This window comes from Temnothorax nylanderi, unplaced genomic scaffold (assembly GCF_030848795.1).
Source record: "Temnothorax nylanderi isolate EJ_2023f unplaced genomic scaffold, tnyl_v1.0 TNYL_tig1360_pilon, whole genome shotgun sequence".
Classification (NCBI taxonomy): domain Eukaryota; kingdom Metazoa; phylum Arthropoda; class Insecta; order Hymenoptera; family Formicidae; genus Temnothorax; species Temnothorax nylanderi.
The window spans coordinates 1-20,043 of NW_027250422.1; the positions used below are offsets into that span (position 1 = coordinate 1).

Consider the following 20,043-nt stretch of genomic DNA (forward strand, 5'->3'; position numbering starts at 1 on the left):
CCGGCGTTTCCGATATCTTATATCCTGGAGGCACACTCGGTGAAAACTCGTGTATCGTGTGCACGTACTTGTCGTTGCTGTACGCACCCGCGGTCACGTTACACTCTATGCGAATGATGTTTACGTTGATGATATTTATCGGAACATCCGATTCGTGCCATTGTCGCGACTCCAGCACGCGATTCGCTGAAAATCCCAGCAGCGATCCAATGTTGTTCGGTTTGGTGAAATTTATCCGATAAGCGCACTTGATCTCGCTCTTCATCGTATTGTTATTAGCCCGAATAATCAATGGGTGCGATTCATCTTCGTTCATCGAGACATTATTGGATTGATCCCATAAAAGAGCGCGTTTCAGATACATGTCTATATCACGCAGTTCTGTACGATCCTTCGGGAATGGTAATCTCCTTGTCGTCGTCATAGTAGAATTTATTGTTCGACGAATTTACATTCGGTATCGTGTGATAGGTTTCAAAATCTGTCAGACCGAGCTCGTAATCGCCATCGCTCAAATCCACGGCGGGAAAGTAGCTTACCGCGAGGATGCTGCTCTTGCCGGTGAGCGTAAATGTCAGTGACATGTTTGAATGAATACTGAGATTAAACAGCGTAACGCCGGTCTTTAAATTGATTGTCAGCCGACTGTAGAAAACGCAGACACAGTTGTCCACAATTGCTCTGATCGTATCGCTGATATGGCGTGCGATTGTACTCTATTACATTGTTCTTTAGATACTGCGCCAATTCTCTCGGTGGTCGAAGATTGCCAAAACTGTCGAAATATATGGCACGATCTCCCCTCTTCGCGTACGCCACCCAGTGAGTACCCGGTCCCTCAGTATTATCCAAATTCACGATACCGCTTTCGTTTCGACGTACACCGCCGATCGGTAACGAGTCGCGCATGAAAATACCTCGAAAATATGGAATGCGCATACGCTTTGCCAATTGTTGCAGTTGTACGTTGGTAGTTACACCCTTGGGGATTTTTAGCGTCTCTTCGACGTTTTTTTTTTTCTCGAGACTCCCCGTCCGCGTTTGTACGGAGCGAGATAAAGTCCGTGACCTTCCATGGCGCGATTGTGACGTTGCATCTCTTCCAGCTGACGTCGCGCGGCTTTGTTATCGTTCACGGCCTTTGCGACTCCCGCCGCTCCGCCGACCAACGAACCGAGAACCCCTAATAACGGCAGGATCGGTAGGATACCACCGCGTTTCGCTATTGGAAGTATTCGCTTGTTCTTCTTCTTTTTCTTCGTTTTCAAACCCATACCGAGTTTCGTTTTAGCCTTCATGGCCGCCCAGACGGCTGTAGCTGCAGCTCTCTCTCCGAGAGTCGAATCGTTCGCGGTGACACGTTTTCGCGCTTTCGCGGCAAGTATATTGTCTGCCACGTGTCGTTCTGCGAGATCGCTGCTACGCGAGTAGGCTATGTCGTGCTCGCGACACGCTGCGTCCAATGGATTAATACCCTGATCACCTCTTGCCAATCGTGTTTCTAAATGAGTTCCCGGACCGCAAAATTGATAGCCGGGAATGTGTAATTCGATCGGAAGCGCGTTTATCGCGCGATTCAACAGACCTCGACCTATCTTCGGTGGCATTCGCCACAGTTTTTTATCAACGGCGGCGGACCGTCGATGTGCGTTTGCTGACACGACAAATTATAATGTATTAAACAGCGACGGTATTGCTGAACCTCCGAATCTGCCTTGATATGTTCGGGAAGCTTATCCCACAAATAATCTATATGATTATAAAACTGCCGTAGTAGAATGACCTTTGGTATATACTTTAACTGCTCGGCGGTTAAATCGTAAATATCGCTGTTATCCGACACGAGCAAAAACATTTTAAAGACTGAGCATCTCAGCTCTACGCGCCTCTATAAATAGGCCAGCTTTCTCGATACTGTTTTTCATTCGTTGTGGAAGGGAGGTAAAATGCGGTTCGTACGACAATCGCGGACGATCAAAGTGACAAACTTTGACGATAGGATACAGTTAACGAAAGAGGTACGCAAACATGGAGACATGCTACCGATTTCTATACGTGGTATCATCTGCGGTCCGTCGAATTGCGGCAAGACAAACGTCTTGATAAGCTTGCTGGAAAGTCCGCACGGTGTACGTTTCGAGAACGTGTATGTGTACTCGAAATCGCTGCAACAGTCGAAATACCGATATTTGGAGAATATACTAACACCGATAGAAGAAATTGGCTACTTTACGTTCTCGAATAACAGTGACGTCATTCCACCTGAGCGAGGCGCTCCCGAATTCTATTTTTATCTTTGATGACGTGGCATGCGACAAGCAGGATACGATAAGAGAATACTTTGCAATGGGCCGGCACGCCGACGTTGACTCCTTCTACCTTTGTCAGACGTATGCAAAGATACCGAAGCATCTTATACGCGACAACGCGAATTTATTGATTCTGTTTAAACAGGATGGTACCAATCTGAAACACATATTCAACGATCACGTAAACACAGATATGTCATACGATGATTTCAGCAAATTGTGTGATACATGTTGGCGACAAAAGTATGGATTCGTGGTGATAGACAAGGACAGCGCGATTTCGAATGGTCGATACAGAAAAGGATTTAACGACTTTGCGATACCGAAACGCGGTTAGTTGTTGTCGACGCGCCGATTGAACAACGTTATCGCAACATGGACAGCGGCGAGGAGATTAGAGAGCGCGAGAGAATAGCAAATCAAATTGCGAAAACAAGCGATTCGATTCGCAAAAAGTATCACGCCTTGAAAACTGGCAAAATGGAGGAAGATATCGCGTTGGAGAGACACTTTAAGCCCATCATCGAGCCTCTAAGGCAGATTGCCGAAAACACCGTTGGCAAAGAATCTGACGTGTCAAAGATTGAGAATGAAACGGTGTGGGAAGACGAAGAGCCAAAGTTCAAACGAAAACGACCAAACGCCTCGTTTAACGACTCTGTAATGGCTTCAACTCCGGTTACGTTGAAACGATCGATAAATGTGCCATCTAATTTGAGCGAAATAACCAAAATTTTACAACCGCATAAATCGAAACGATCGACAGGTCCATTGAATGAACCACCGATAACCTCTGCGCCTTCCGTGCAACCCACAATACTCGAATCACTCGCAAACGAAGATGTTTTCGAAACCACGGATGACTCACTCGTGACGTCCGTTCGACAGCAGTTGCAAACATCTGAGGGTCGAGAAACGTTGCGAGATCACTTTGGTCTATTGGGCCAAAAGTACGTCGGGGCAGTTCTGAGCGGCGATCAAGAAAGCGGTATAGACACCGTATACGGCGTTTATTTCAGCAACGATGGAATGATGCTCGGTAATAAACGTTTTGACGTGAACAACGCGGACAACATAATTATCGACGGCATACGATACGCTGGCACACGCGGTCTTTACGAGTTGATCTTTAAGAAATTTCCCAATGACGATATCTACACGGTGGACGATATGCAAACATACAAGAGCATTCTGTTGACGACGAGTGCTCATAAGCGCAATTATGATGCTCACGCTCGAATAAATGGCAACAGGGGATACAAGTACACACAAATAATCGCACCGTTGATTTCGGGTAAAAAAGCTGGAAAAGGTATACCGCGTGCCATGACATTAAACGGCAGCAAGATCGACCATATAATTGCATCGTCGATTTCGGGTAAAAAAGCTGGAAAAGGTATACCGCGTGCCATGACATTAAACGACAACAAGATCGACTATGTTCATTGGGACGATCCTAACGAGCTTGTAGATCGTCTCCGATTGCTCGAAGCTTCGCGCCTAGCGGGTCACACCGGTCACGATAACGAGATCCTGTCGATTATCGAGGAACTTCGCGAGGCTGGACTTATTATAAATTAAACCGCGCGTCGGCGAGTCGTTCAATCAACATCGAAATGCCGATCAACAAGTTGGTATATCGCTCGGAAGAGGCGGTGCGGAACCGTACTATCAATGGAGCGGATTAATCAGAAATTACGTGCGCGATAACGCTCTTTGCATGGTCGCCACCGACTTTGACGCGAAATCGCGCAAGATTCGACGGATAGCGCCGCCTGTAGATGATGGCGATGCAGCCAATAAACGTTACGTGCAGCAGAGCGTGCAAATTTTGAAGGATCAGCAGGATGAAATCGAGAGAAAGATGGCCACATTCCAGAATAACGCGCAAATTACCCTAAACGAACTTCAAAAGATGATTCAAGATGTAATTGCGAATCATCGTGAATAGATAAGAACGTACATCTGATCTCTGCGTCAGTTGCGCGTCAGCGTCATGGCTAGTAAGAAGCAATCAACTGAGAAACGGAGGCTGGTGGAAGAACTACACGCTCCTGCGAGAAGAAATTTTTCGCGAAGACGCGTCATAGTGCGCGGATATGATGACCTGTGGCAGGCGGATGTGGTCGAGATGCGTCCATACACGCGATTCAACAGAGGCTACTACTACATACTCACCGTTATCGACGTGCTGAGCAAGCACGCATGGGCCGTACCGCTCAAGGCCAAGAGCGGAACCGAGGTTACTACGGCGATAGCGAAAATAATTCGAGACGGCGGAAGATGTCCGAAAAATCTGCAGACTGACAAGGGCAAAGAATTTTACAACGCAAACGTGCAGAAACTCTTGAAGAAACATAATATCAATCACTATTCGACCTATTCCGTAATGAAGGCATCGGTCGTCGAACGATTCAATCGCACGCTCAAGAACGATATGTGGAAAATGTTTACGCTCAACGGAAATTACAAATGGATCGATTCGCTGTCGGGTCTCGTATCGGATTACAACGCGCGAAAGCATCGAACTATCGGCATGCGACCCATCGATGTTACCCCCGCGATCACCGACAAGCTCCTAACAACGGTGTACAGCCACGTAAAGATCGCTGGTCCCGCGCGATTCAGAGTGGGCGACTCGGTACGCGTGAGTAAATTCAAGACAATCTTCGAGAAAGGATACACGCCAAATTGGACCACGGAGGTGTTTAGAATCGTCAAGTGCAGAAAACTAATCCCGTGACGTATCTATTGGAAGATTCCTGCGGAAAACCCGTCGCCGGCGGCTTCTACGAATACGAGTTACATTGCGTTGCCAATCCCGACGTGTATCTCGTTGAAAAAGTTTTGCGCAAAAGGGGGGATGAGGTTTATGTAAAGTGGTTAGGATTTGATAATTCACACAATTCATGGATACACAAGAATAATGTATTGTAAAAATTTATTACAATATAAAAACATATTATACATACAAATGAGTCATTTATTTTCATACATATCTAAATGTATTTACAATTGTATTTTACAAAGGTATTTTATAATGCCCCCATGGCAGCGTCTCGGTAGAACCGGGTATAATGTATCGCTTATCATCGTACGGACTTAGAGCTATTTTCGTTTCGGACACGGTGTATACCTCGTGCTGTTTGGATCTTATGCAGGCTTGCTGTCGCGTCATTTCAATTTCGTCGTGCAGACATCGCGTGTAATCGTCGAACGTTATCGACCTGGCTACGACGTTACTTTTAACACCTTTAGCCTTTTTCGTATCTTTCTTACCGTCGACTCGCAAGGCGTACATCTTTGCTCTAAGCCCGACGAATTCGGTCATTATCGCACCGTTATTTTCGTCTTTCATTAAGCCCGGTACTTTTTTATTGGCGAGTGGGATATCGTACGCATTATCGATCGCGTAATCGCTAGTGTCAAATCTAATAATGTGGCGCTTCATGGTGTCATACACATCGTCGCACTCGATGTGATAAATGAGACTGTCCGTATCGGTGTACGTGACTTTACACTTGTCGTGATACAATGGTAACATGTACTCGTGGTGAAATTCGTACAAACATGTCTTGGATATATCGAGGATGCACATACCCACGTAGATTGGTTTGTCGAACTTCACCTCGAGTTTTCGCATTTCTATTGCTACTAAATTCTCCGAAAAGACGCTTCGGCTATGAAAATTTGGTTTCGCGATCATTGCCTCCGCGCCGTATCTACCCTCCCAATGAGTCACGAGTCGCACGTCAACGTGATTGCGCACATTCTCCATGGTTTTGCCAAACACAGCATTGTTCATCAATTTGTATAAATTTTTCTCGAAATCATTCTTGGCCAATGTTCTAAATTTCGTATTTAGTTCTATATAATCGCGAAGCCATGGAGATTGCGCGAATTTCAATATGCGGTGAATCTTTGATATACGGAGACCATGACGAGTGCACTGCTGCAGGTTGCGATAATGTATGACGTAACGTTTCTTATCGTATAATGTTGCGAGGAGCTTGTCCTGCCGCTTACCGGGTGGTTTATCGCGCGTCGGACAGAACGGTAGGTCAGTGTGCGCGTCGTGAAGATGTTGCGGATATTCCAAGTCGACTTCGAGAATGTAGCCTATCGTGGAATCCAACGCGACATCCATAACATTAAAATCGGTCACGTCGTCAACCCATTGAAAATCTGCGTATGGCAATGGTTGACACATTGCCCAGCCGTATAAGTTGTTTACGTCGAAATACATCAGATATGACGACGGTTTCGATGGATCGTACGACTGCATGTACTTGTTGTTGGCCAGCGCGTATCTGTTTGAACATTGACTCAAACCGCCGCGTATACCGCGTTCGATAAACATGACCATGTCAATGTCGGTGAGCAATTCGAAATTGATACGCGTATGCTTCAACATAGCATCCCACGTAAAACCTGGTAGAGTATAATAATACGCGGGATCGAGTCCATAACTCGCGACGCAGCTATCGCGAAAATTTTCAAAGATATCGGCCAACAGCAAGACATCGGTTTTGAGATATAAATCGCTGTAGTCACCGAGCGTTCGAATGGTGAACCGCTGCCAGACGTTGACGGCGTGCGCGTAATCGCTCTCGGATACGGTGTCACCTGTCAATGAACTATAAAACGAGTCGCGCGGTGGTAAACACGAGTCCTCCAACTTTTCGACGCAGTCAATGTACTCGTACGGAAATACGCCTTTTCGTGTCAGCAAATCAAAATTTTCTGCGGATATTTTACAAAATTCGCGTTGCAATATTCGCAGTTTATCCTTGCTGAGATATGATGCCAATTTGTCGAGACTAGCGGTGAGAAACTTGTACGAATCGATAAATCGCAATTTGACGCAAGTTTTCTTATCTTTATCTTCGGTGCTTTTAACGTTTTTCGTAAACGAAATATATTTCTCTTTTGTAATTGGGAGCAAGTCTACATGTCCTTCGTACGCTGTTGCTATTTCCGTTATAATAAAATGCGCGTCATAGCCCGATAAATTATGAAAAACTATGGGAATGCAATGCGAATCTTTATAGTTTAGATTACAGTTTGAGTGCGCGGGACCTCTGTACTGACCGGTCAGATGACAATGATCGCGTACTCGCACGTCGTCTGGCTCGAACGGTTTTTCGCACACGTGACAGTGCGTTGCGCTGTTAAACTTTTCCCACTCGTCTCGCGTGAAATCCGCCATGGGTACATTAGTGGACAAGATTGTCTTTACGTCGTGAGCTAAACGTCTTAGCTCCTCGGCGAACCACGCGACGCACTCCTTATCGCGACGAAACCGATACATTGATAGCGAGTCGTCGTACGAGCAGCGCACGTAGTATCCTATGCTAAATACGCGATGATGTTGATACGTGTACCTGGACGTTTCCGGATCCGCTTCCATCTTCTCCAGGGTACATTCAAGGTCGGCGTATACTATAAACGGAACTCGTTCCTTCCTGCCGTGATTCTTGAAAGCCAACCACTTGTCGTTATCGCTCGGTAACTTGATCGCGCAGTCGTTCATCTCCCGACAGTCGACGGTGTGGGCTTCCAATTTCTCGCTCGTGTAGAAATAGTGCAGACATCTGTAAATAATGAAATTTTTTTTTATATATCTTTCACGTAAAATTATTTTTATTATTTATTAGAATGTATACTCACCGATCGCAAAAGTATTTTTTGTTTCTATTCTTGCTCAATTGCGAGCTCACGAGGCGGGATAGGTTCTTGATCCACGCAAAATGTCCCACGTTGTCGTCGTGCACGTACAGTAGATTTACATGCCTGTCCATCTTTCGACCAGTAACCCGTATTGGCAAGATCGCAAGTTCCTTGTTTTTTTCTCGATACCGTACACATTGATGGAGATGTCGTTGTGATCTTCAAACCGTTTAATTTGATCCAACGTCATTGGAAATTTAATGTTTGTAAGATTTAGTACCGACGTGTAATGAGGATACGACGATTGCAGATCTGCATTTATTTGGGCTGGATGCAGAGCCGCCATCACTGACCATGCGAAACATGCATTGTCCATTGATCGCACGTTTATCACCGCTCTCTTCAATTTAATTTCTCGCGGTATTTCCACAAGACACCCCGCGTGCAATGGATTATATTTGTTCACATTTACAGTCAAAGTAAGTATACGCGACAACGCCCATCCGCTATCGCGTTCCTGGAATTCCTCCAGCTTTGCTTGGGTAGGCTCGATGACGTGTCGCTTGTACCACTCACACAAATCGGACTCACGGAAGAGTTCATAGTTTCTCGTAGCGATACTTTTATTCGCGCGTTTGTCGCCCGCAACAAATTCACCATTAAACATTGTGTTTATTTTTACATTTTCATGTCGTTGCATGACGATTCGCACATGAATGAGTACAATGTCTCTCGCATCTTTGAGAAATTGATGAGGGTCGATGTGTTTGGAATTTATTACCACACCGGTTAGTATACGACTTTCAAAAGCCGTATCTATCTCACGCCATCTAAGTCCTGTCTCACTCGCACTGTATCCTGCACCCACATGCACGAAACGTTGACGTACCGAATCTTTCAGACCTTCGAGTCGTGCGATACAAGCGACCAACGACTGTTTAAGACCGATCGATAATCGCGGCCTTTTAATTCGACTTTGTTCTTCCAACGATTCGATAAACTCGTCGCATCGTTGCTCCCACGCGGCAAAGTCTTCCCTCGAATTTAAAAGGGTGGATTGCTCCAACAACTCTTGCTCCATGTTCCTCTTTCTACCACAATTTGTTGCACTCGCGACTTCCAGTCCTCGGCCACTGAGCGTATCCCCCAGATTCGTCAATTTATATCCTACTAATAATGCAACGTTTGCTTTTTTATCGTATCTAATTTCATCTCAGCATCCGTACGGTTGCGCCTTTCGAAAAAAAATGCAAAATTTGCAGTTTTACACGTGTTCGATGAAATCATCGCGAGACACGTATGTTCATGAAAACAATAACGCTCCATTGACTTATGCGAAATTGCAAAATTTGCAGTTTTGCACGTGTGCAATGAAATCGTCGCGAAACACGTATGTTCTTGACAAATATATCACATTTAACGTATATGTGGACTGTGGTGGTGATCACCCTGCAGCAGCGACGCTTGGCTGAAATGCAAACTTGCATTTTTAAGATCGCAGAAAAAATATCTGCGAGGATTCTAGAGTCGAGAGTTAATATCAATTTTGTAACTTATCTACAATATATATTTAGGCGGCAGAAAGCGAGTAATTGTAAGATGATTTTGTAAAGGGTTGGCTTCCCTAAAAATGTCTTTCAACCCCATCAGAGGAATAAAGTGCATAGTAATTTAACCTATTTGTATGAATTCTTGTCGACACAAAATTCATGCCACATGACAAATAAATAAGTTTATAATATGGTAAAAAGTTTAAACGATTTTTCTTTTTCATTTACCATTCATCCCATTCCCTGTCATTAAGCTGTCTTCGTTTATCGCTTACTTAAATGTAATATTAAAAAATAAATATCGCGAAGATCCAAACGATTAAATAGCGTGAGCGAGAACGCGAACGGGAGCCGCGAGCGAGAAGACGCGCGCGAACGGGAACGAGAGAGAGACCGCGAGCGAGGGAGAGAGGGACCGCGCGAACGAGAAGACGTGCGCGAACGGGAATGAGAGAGAGACCGCGAGCGATGGAGAGAGAGAGACCGCGACCGTGAAGACGCGCGCGAATGGGGGACGGGGGCGCGAAAGAACATCTACGAGGGGGAGATAACGCGAACGAGAAGACGTCGCGCGGACCAACGCGGTCGTTGCACGCGGACCTCGCGGCGCGGCGAAAACGCGGACCCCCTCTCCCGCGGCGCGGCAAAAACGCGGTACCCCCGCGAAATTCGATACCCGTGTGTAACCCGATACCCCCGCGGCGCCCCGAAAACGGTTCACGATAACGAGATCCTGTCGATTATCACACACACACACACACACACACACACACACACACACACACACACACACACACACACACACACACACACACACACACACACACACACACACACACACACACACACACACACACACCACACACACACACACACACACACACACACACACACACACACACACACACACACACACACACACACACACACACACACACACACACACACACACACACACACACACACACACACACACACACACACACACACACACACACACACACACACACACACACACACACACACACACCACACACACACACACACACACACACACACACACACACACACACACACACACACACACACACACACACACACACACACACACACACACACACACACACACACACACACACACACACACACACACACACACACACACACACACACACACACACACACACACACACACACACACACACACACACACACACACACACACACACACACACACACACACACACACACACACACACACACACACACACACACACACACACACACACACACACACACACACACACACACACACACACACACACACACACACACACACACACACACACACACACACACACACACACACACACACACACACACACACACACACACACACACACGCGCGCGCGCGCGCGCGCGCGCGCGCGCATGCACGCACACAGAGTAATTTAGAACTAACATAGTTTACCTACTTCCATTCGATGTTATTGGCGTCAAAGGTATCAACATTCCGCAAACATTGGCGGAATTTGTTATCGCAGTCGCAATGCGACATAGTATATTTGTAAGTATTGCAAAAGTCATTTATGCATTTTTGCGGCGGTATCGAGTATGGGCAGAAATCATGCCATGTTCTCTACAGCACGCATCTTCCTTCGAAAGAGAGTTCAAATCGTCGTCGGTATCGGCCTGGTTGCCTGCTCCGTACCATTTGGTGCCTGGATAAAACCCCCGCATTAAATCAGAGAAGAAGGAACGTGGTTTTCTTGTATAGTTATACATTTATACGTGTGCAGGCAATTGATAGAGTGAACGAATATTTAGGACTTACTATTTGTTGGAATATATATATAATCCCACTAACCTCGCGTACTAACCCCACAAGATGCGAGCCGTCATCCTGTCATCACCAGCATCGCAAAACTCGCCGCGCAAAACTCGTGACTTTTTAAATTAGGGATGGATATTTGATTAATTGTCGGGAACGACTGTCCCAATCGGCGAACAGGCTGAGGCTGGTTTCGGGAGAGTCTCCTTCCGAAGAGCGCGACGACAAAACAAAAGCTGACTCTAGAGATTATAGACGACGTTATCACGTGTAACTTGAACCTGTCGGCGTCGGCCGCGATCGTCTTCCCCGAACGCTTTGTAGATATATTACAAACGCGATTCTTCAGTGTCACTAACTTAAATAACTCAAAGAATCGCTGACGTTAGGTTGAAAATTGCGTATAATTTCATCAGTTTGCACATTGTGAAACCGTCATTATCTTGAAGGGGCGAGTATTTTTATCAGCAAAAGTGTGCCATTCAGTTTGTTGCCCAGATTCTTTTCCTTCGTTTAACATTTTGGTGATTTTACGATATTCTTCACCATTTTGGCTATTGATCTTTATATCATTAGACGGTAGGGTTAATTGTTATTTTCCCTTTAAATTCTAGTTTTTGTAGTCTATTTGTAACTTCATTAATGTCTGCTGATGTAAATTGGCGGTGGGGCGACTTCTTTGTTGAGTATGTTAGCAGTTGTTTGCAAAACTTGTTTAGAAGGAAGACTAGAACTCGGTGGGGTAATTATAGTTTCAGACGAGTTAGCCGCTTTTCTCTTCTTGGTCTTCCTAGATTAGATTACCCAATCATATTGTCTCTTTTATTAGGATCTGATCCGAAATAGGCACTTTACCCTATTGTGTTATTAGAATTACTAGTAGTCGTACATGTCGCGAATAGACAATTTAATTTAAAGTCTCGATTCAACCAGCTTGGATCGGTGTAAGTTGTTGCGTTAAACATTTTCGCGATGTTCGTCTTGAGCTGGAAAAAGTAGTTTGCTATTCTCGCTGCATTGGCCTTCGCGTTTTTAATAATAGTCGGAGAGCTGACGACACTTTTGGCCAAGTGATTTTGTAAAATACGATTTTTTGTTTTAACCTGCGTAGACGACTCTCCTTCGATAATCCGAACACCTGGCTGGCCGTATCTGATGGGGGCTTTAAACCTTCGAAAGATTAAGAAAATTTATACTAAATTTTCAAAGTGCCGCCATTTTTTTAATTTTCAATTTTTTTATTCCATTCTAGTTCCTGTTATAGCCAAACTCATATTAATTAAGAATCTTTTTGAATTTTTTGTTTCATGACAACCAGAATGGGCGCAATCATGGACACCGTTTTTTTGCCATGTATTCGATAGGGTTTAATTAATATTTATATTCATTAATTCAGCTTCAAAAAATATTTTTTATGTTCTCTAAAGATAATAAAATATAAAGCTGATATTAACAATTTTCACTGGTTTCTTGTAAAAAAATCCCGAAAAAAGCGCATTTTACAGTAGAACACCCCCTTAATATAATAAAAATTAGTTTTCTCAGAAGAGAAAAAATATCTTACCGATGTAAGTTTTGATTTTGATCCATTATTAGCATATATAAGTTCATAAATTTGCGAATGAGCATTTAAAAGATGTTTTCTTATTCCACTTGTATTACCGTCTTTCATTTTTACTTCTTTTCTCTGATGTACATAATTTACAGACTGCGATTTTACCTTGATTTTCTCGTTTTTCAAATAAAAATGCTATTTCTAATAATACTTTTTTATCGCCAGTCCAATAATCTGTGGATTTGCTTTGATCAGGCGTACAATCTCTGTCATCCTTGTCATTTTGAATTTCATTTTCCATATTTGTCGTCTTTTCTATAAGCAAGTTGAAAATAATAATGTTAATGTTGGCAATGTTGTTATTAGTATAATAATGTAATATATAATTGATAAAGATATTAATTATGTCTTACGTGATATTTCAGCGAGTCGTTGCTTTTTATAATAAGAATTATTATTTGTTTCATTATTACTTCTCTTCATATTCATGTTACTGTCATAAATAACGTGAAATGAACTATCTCTTTATAAAAGAACAGATGAAACGAGATAGTCGATAGTCTCGAACATCTCGACATAAAATTCGAGAATATCAAGAAACGAGAATCTCGGCCCGTCGAGACGAGAGAATTTTTTCAATCATTTGTCTTTGTCGACACTAAATCTCGGTATCGGTATTTTCTCGTCTCGTCTCGCTCGAATGCATCACTAGAAGTACGCAGGTGAGAAAAAAAACAGATTTTCAAGTCATAGTATAAGTCTCAATTTTTATCGGATATTGATAATTGGTCACTCAGGAACATGCAAATAAACTGCCAGTTCGATTGCTCGGGGGAATTAGTCGCCAGGCTTAATTATAAATAATTAAAAATAATTATTTTTAAGTTATACTATAAAAGCTGGGTTTTTTTTGGTAACAAGTATAGTGCTAACACATGCCACCAAAAAAAGCCAAATAAAAATTTTGGTGGCAACATCTCTAAAAAAATTATTGAAAATGCACAAAGCCGGCGCGGAAAGGAAATAAGATACGAAATTAGATATATTAATTAACGTTATGTATTACTGTATATGCATATAGGTTTTTTAATACATTATTATATTACATTATTACAAAGAAAAACATAAAAAAAACAAATTGCGTTAAATATAGACAATTAATTTTAGAGTTCTTATGGAAAAGTGATAACTCTCTCTATATGTAACTAAAAGATCATTTTTTAGCAACATTGATACAAGTTCTTACATTAGTCATTATTTATAATTTATAGAAAAAACTATCTATCATAGAAGATAAAAATTATATACAGATAAATTGAAATGTATAAAGTAACGTTAAAAAATAAATTCTTATTCTTATGGAATAATAAGATAGGAACAATCATCCAAATATGATCATTGGCCAGGCTACCTTGGGCATCGAAATGATGGAATATTTGTCAAAGTTTGATGCAGTAATATTACCGACGACGATCAACGGTTGTGGATTAATAACCGGAATTGCAATAGCTATCAAAGGATTAAATTTAGAAATAGAAGTTATCGTAAGTGAATGAATGCTTTCTTTATAATTGCCAATTGAAAGTTATTGTATTTCAATTCAGTCTAATGAATCGTAATTCGACTCAACAAGAAGATTGCATCCCACTTTGGATGGAAATTTGTGGTTTACATAAAAATCTCAATTTTTAGGAGGTCTATAGGTCAGATTTTAATAGTCATGTCGAAAATATTAGAAATGTAACAAATTCGTCTGATGAATTGGAAATTCCCGTGACAGAGTATACATTTAAAAGACGTCCGTGTTTGACTCTACGCGGTATGCCGGTAAAGCGATGAAGGAGGCACCGAATATTTCTTCGATGCCTCCGACACGCTGAGTACTCCCGTCTTTACATCCTTGACTGCTTTTGACAAGTTTTCTTCTGAGTAATTTTTATAAATGCCTCCTCTTCACTACAACTTTTTCATTTTGCGCAGTCTCCTGAAATAAAACAATAAGAAAGATCGTAGCATAAGACAAAAAATATATCTTGGAAACTCTGTTTCTAAAATAAAGATTTCTTTACCTTATCTTTTCCTGCTTTGGTTTGATCCTTTGGTTGTCTTTGGTCTTATTCAAACGGGGACTTCGCCATAAATTCTGCACATCTCGCATTGAGCCTCGATTTTCATCCTGTGTCTTGCTTGACCTGCGTAACACGGGGCGTAAATGTTAATTAGAGTTCTTACAATTAGTATAAAACTTTTCAGAATGGAGTCCGATCGGAATTATTCCGTTCTCCTTAAAAAAATATAACGGAAATAACTAAATTCTGATCGGAATCTATTTTGAATATAAAAGTTCCGTAATACGTACTCTGTAACAGGGGTGTCCAAAGTTTCTTCGTTGAAGCGTCAAAATCTTTACACGGAATTTTGTAAACGACATTATTATGTTATCCTGTAGGAATTGCGTCTTTATGTACACGAGTGAATTGTCTGAGTTTATTCATACCAGAATTTCATTTTGTTAAGTTTTTCTAGTTGTTCCAGACTGCTTATTAGTTTATCTAATGTCTCCATAATTTTCTCATTGCTCTTTAAATAATATTGTGATCTTTAAATAATAAAACCATTTCTTAATCCTATTTCTTAATAATAAATTGGGGCCACAACAGTTTATTTGTGACTTCATTAATGTCTTTTAGTCCGTTGATGTAAATTGGCGGTGGGGCGACTTCTTTGTTGAGTTTGTTAGCAGTTGTTTGCAAAACTTGTTTAGAAGGAAGACTAGAACTCGGTGGGGTAATTATAGTTTTAGGCGAGTTAGCTGCTTTTCTCTTCTTGGTCTTCCTAGATTGGATTACCCAATCATATTGTCCCTTAGGAGCTTCGGATTTCTCCTTCCGTGGGGTTGTGAATTCTTTCTCATCCGTGTGGTAAGACCTCTCCTCCTGTTTCTCTAGGTTTGCAAGTCTAGCCTCGAGAGATTTAATTCTGTTATGCTTGGTTTTCTTCAGTGAGCAGTGAGCACTTATTTCTAAAGTCCAGCTCATTAAACGAGCTTATAAACAACTCCCCCAGAATCCTTGGAGCCAGCCTCCGCAGAGGGTGGATTTTCCAGGCTTGTACCTGGTCTGCCACCTGGGGTAGTATTTCCTAAATTTGTTTTTTTCATTGCTCAGAGTGATTGCTAGTTTTGGTCCATCCCGGGTATTTTATTTCCCCGGTACCCTCCGGCAAGCCGGCGAGCGTTCCCCAATCCGCCACCTGGGGAGGCGCTCGACGGGGGACTAGCAACCCCATACGGGCATATTGGACGTGCATATTTTCTCGGTAAAGAGCGAATAAACGTTCCATTGTGTTAATGAATACTTGTTCCATTGTAATGTTTGAAGACACGTCGAGCAGCATAGCTGAGCATATTTTCTTGTTTTTAAGCGCTACTTCAATTGTGTCAACAATACAATGAATCTGATTTATAGTGGAATGCTTGTCGCGAAATCCGAATTGATGTTCCGGAAATAGTTGATTTTCTTCAATAATTGGTTTGAGTCTCTTAATTATGAGTTTTTCGAAAACTTTGGATATGAGCAAGAAATAAGCAGAAACAAAACTGTAGGTAGCTGCCACTATGCGAATCTGACGTATTCCCAAATGCGATCCAAAAATATTGCCAAAAGCATATAGTCCATCATCGCGTGAAAGTTGAAGATCTTCCACGCGAGAGCGATAGTCCAGAAAGAGGAACTTCTGAAGACGACGGTCTGCCTATCGTAGAGATCCTTTCGGCTGATCATCGAAGAGACGTCAGACTCCAGGAGGTCCTGGTACACGGATATGTACCGGTTCCAAGCGATGCTCGTCAGGCAAAATTGGAGGCGCACCATTAGAATGTTGTACAGAGGCGATCTCCAGAACGAGGTAGAAGAAACGGAACTGTGGGGTGACAGTGACGACGATGATATTGTCCGAATGGGCAGCCGCTCGTAACCATCGCGGTGATTAGAGTTGCGCTTCAGGAAAATGAATACCGCGACCGTGAGAGCGATGCAGCCGAGACCGTCGCAGATGCTATTCACAAGGTAACCGATAGAGCCAACGTCCGATCTCTCGCCCTTGACGTTGAGCCTCGTCCTGGCCACGTGGCCGTCCAGATTATTCAGCCAGGCTCTGACTTGGAACAGGACGACACCCACTCGTCTGTGAAACAGGGAACTCCGTGTGACGTACCGGGCACCGATCACAGCCACAACTACGTGAGAAAAACTGATGGCGTTTGGCGTCAGCCACGTCCAGGAACGACTGATGCCCAGCAAATAATCCGTCAGGGAAATTTCTATACGAAGTGATTTCATCCAGAGATTTACCAGGTTTTGGTATTGTTATTACTTCGACTATTTTCCATTGTTTAGGAAAATATCTCAATCGTAAAGACTGTCGTGCCGCGCCGTGAATTAGGTCCCAACCCGGCACCGGGTTTCGTCGATCCGTCGGGATGGTGAAAGAACAACACTCGCGAGATTTGTTAGCAGTGGCTTTTTAATAATAAAGATGAATCTCAGATACACTTGTTCCACTTAATTTAAATACCCTGACTTGCGGGTGGATTAACGGAGTAATATTACTAAACGGAATAACAATACGGACGACTCGCGGTACGCGCTTTGTTCTTAGACTGCCCGTCGCTTATCATCGGAACCCACGCAACAATCCGACGTCCTTTGGACATCCAAACGATGTCCTGTCTGTCATGCATGGATATCCATATGACGTACCGAACATGTTCCGAAGACGGTGATATTGGCCACATTGGTATTGAGATTCTGTAAACATCTGCGGAATTTGGCGTCGCAATCGCAATGCGAGATAGTATATTGTGAATTATTGCATATATGTGAATTATTGCCATATATGCATTGTTTCGGCGCTATCGTGAATGAGCAGTGGTCGTGTTCCCTGCAGCAAGCATCCTCGGCCGAAAATAGGCCCAAATCGTCGTAGGAATTGGCCACGTTGCCTGGTCCACACCACTTGGTGTCCGGTAATATTAAACCACCCAGATAGCAAAATGTGTTCGTTCTGAGTACATATTGTACTCACGTTTATTAAAAACATGATGGCAAGAATAGACACAGATGCGGGCTCATATGTTGCTCAGAATGCAGACATGTTATGAAATCTATAAAAGTTTACAAAATAGTGACATAATGAACACATAAATGTTCAATGAAATACTGCATATTGTGTGCATATAAAGCTCAAGAAATGACAACAATTTTAAATATTTCATACTTAATAAAATTATTTAAAAACATGTAAATAAATAAGTAAGACATATCCAACAATTTATCAAAAATTGCTTCGCAGACCTCTGCACTATGTGATACCAGAGGTATCACTTAAGCTGATCTGCAGCAAAGAACATTGTAATTAGGCTTCTCACAAGCTCGCCTCTTATACTAGCGCGTGATGATTTTTGATTACGAGAAAGTGACGCGTGGTATAGCCGCGTCGCGGCAGCGTGCGGTACTAGCGCTCGCGGTAATTGTTGTAAAATTATTCCACCAGGGTCAGCATGTGATTATCATGAGTTGGCTAAGTAACGTCAATATCTGAGCTCATATATTTCCTCATATACATGTTAACTTGTACTCATGATGTGTATCATCACAATATGATCACAAGACATACATCACATTTCGATCAATATCAGAAGATCATGACGTGATGAAATTTGATCATCAGGCATTGCTATCTGGGCACTGCTGGTCGCTTCATTCTGAAGAAAGGATCTATCGATTATCCCACACACATAAATTAGTAGGTATAGACGGCCGCTTCCACCCCGGGGGCAATGAGGGGGGGTGAGGGGAGGGGGGGTATCGGGTTACGCGGGGGGTGAGGGGGAGGGGGAGGGGGCGGGGTATCGGGTTACACAGGGGTATCGGATTACGAGAGGGTGAGGGGGAGGGGGGGTATTGGATTACGAGGGGGTGAGGGGGAGGGGGGGGGGGTTTTGGATTACGAGGGGGGTGAGGGGGAGGGGTGGTGACCTTGGCATACCACATGTATGACTCACCGGGATGACTCATATCCGGGATGACTCACCGGATGACTCATATCTGGGATGACTCATCGGGATAAATTTTTGCATAACGCATAACCTCTGGTTTTACCGGGATGACTCACCCGCGCCGCGGTCCGTGCCGCGCCGCGCCGCGCCGCGCGGGGGAGGGGGGTCCGCGCCGCGCCGCGGGTCCGCGAGGGGGGGTCGGCGTCGCGCCGCGGGTCCGCGCCGCGCCGCGGGTCCGCGGGGTCCGCGTGACGGTCGCGTTAGCGGTCTTACCTTCTTAATTTTGACGAGGAGGGACCCCATGGCCGCGGCCCTCCATTCGTCGCAACATAGCCAGTAAAGCCTCCCGCGGATTCTGGGCACCAGGGCGGCGGTTAGCGGGAGGAGGAGGAACCGCTAGAACTGGAGCCGCTAGAATTGGAACCGCGTCGAACAAAAGTTCATCAGCTAATCTATTGTCCTCCTCCGTCGGAACATACGCGCGACCCTGCGCGAGGGCCCGCGGCGTAAAACTGTGCCCGCCCGCGTCCGAGGCCGCGCGGTGATCCACGTAAACTTGCACCCGCCCGCGTCCGAGGGCCTCGCGGTGATCCACGTAAACTTGCACCCGCCCGCGTCCGATACCAAGTGGTCGGATAGGGTTCAGCAGCGCCCGCCCGCGTCCTATGGCGGGTGGCTGACGCGGGGGTTCGGGAGCAGGCGGAGCAGCGAGCCACTCACCCTGATCCTGATCACTGTCAGAGTCGTTTGATTCCTTATAATCACCCACTTTTACACGGCCTCGCACAATTTCTAGAGGAGGCATCACACACAAACAAACAAACAAACAAATACTTAATATAATTATGAAAATGTATATAAACGAAACACGTTGCACGCTCACGTACGGCCACGACGAGACTGAATTCAATGACGCTTCAGACGGTTACAGAACGGAGAAGTCGCCAGAGAAAAATATATAATGGCGGTGTATAAAACTGATAGTCGCTTCCAGCGAAGTCTCGCGCTACAAAGGCGAGTGACGACGTCCGCTAGAATTTCGGCTGCTTGAATATACAAACAAGTATCGC

At 43.9% G+C, this 20,043-nt stretch overlaps 2 pseudogenes; both read right to left on the reverse strand.

The window, feature by feature from the left end:
- Positions 1 to 7,973: 7,973 nt before the first annotated feature.
- Positions 7,974 to 9,138, reverse strand: LOC139787245 (uncharacterized; annotated as a pseudogene).
- A 7,322-nt stretch (positions 9,139 to 16,460) lies between these two features.
- On the reverse strand, positions 16,461 to 17,255 carry LOC139787246 (ceramide phosphoethanolamine synthase-like; annotated as a pseudogene).
- Positions 17,256 to 20,043: the final 2,788 nt, after the last annotated feature.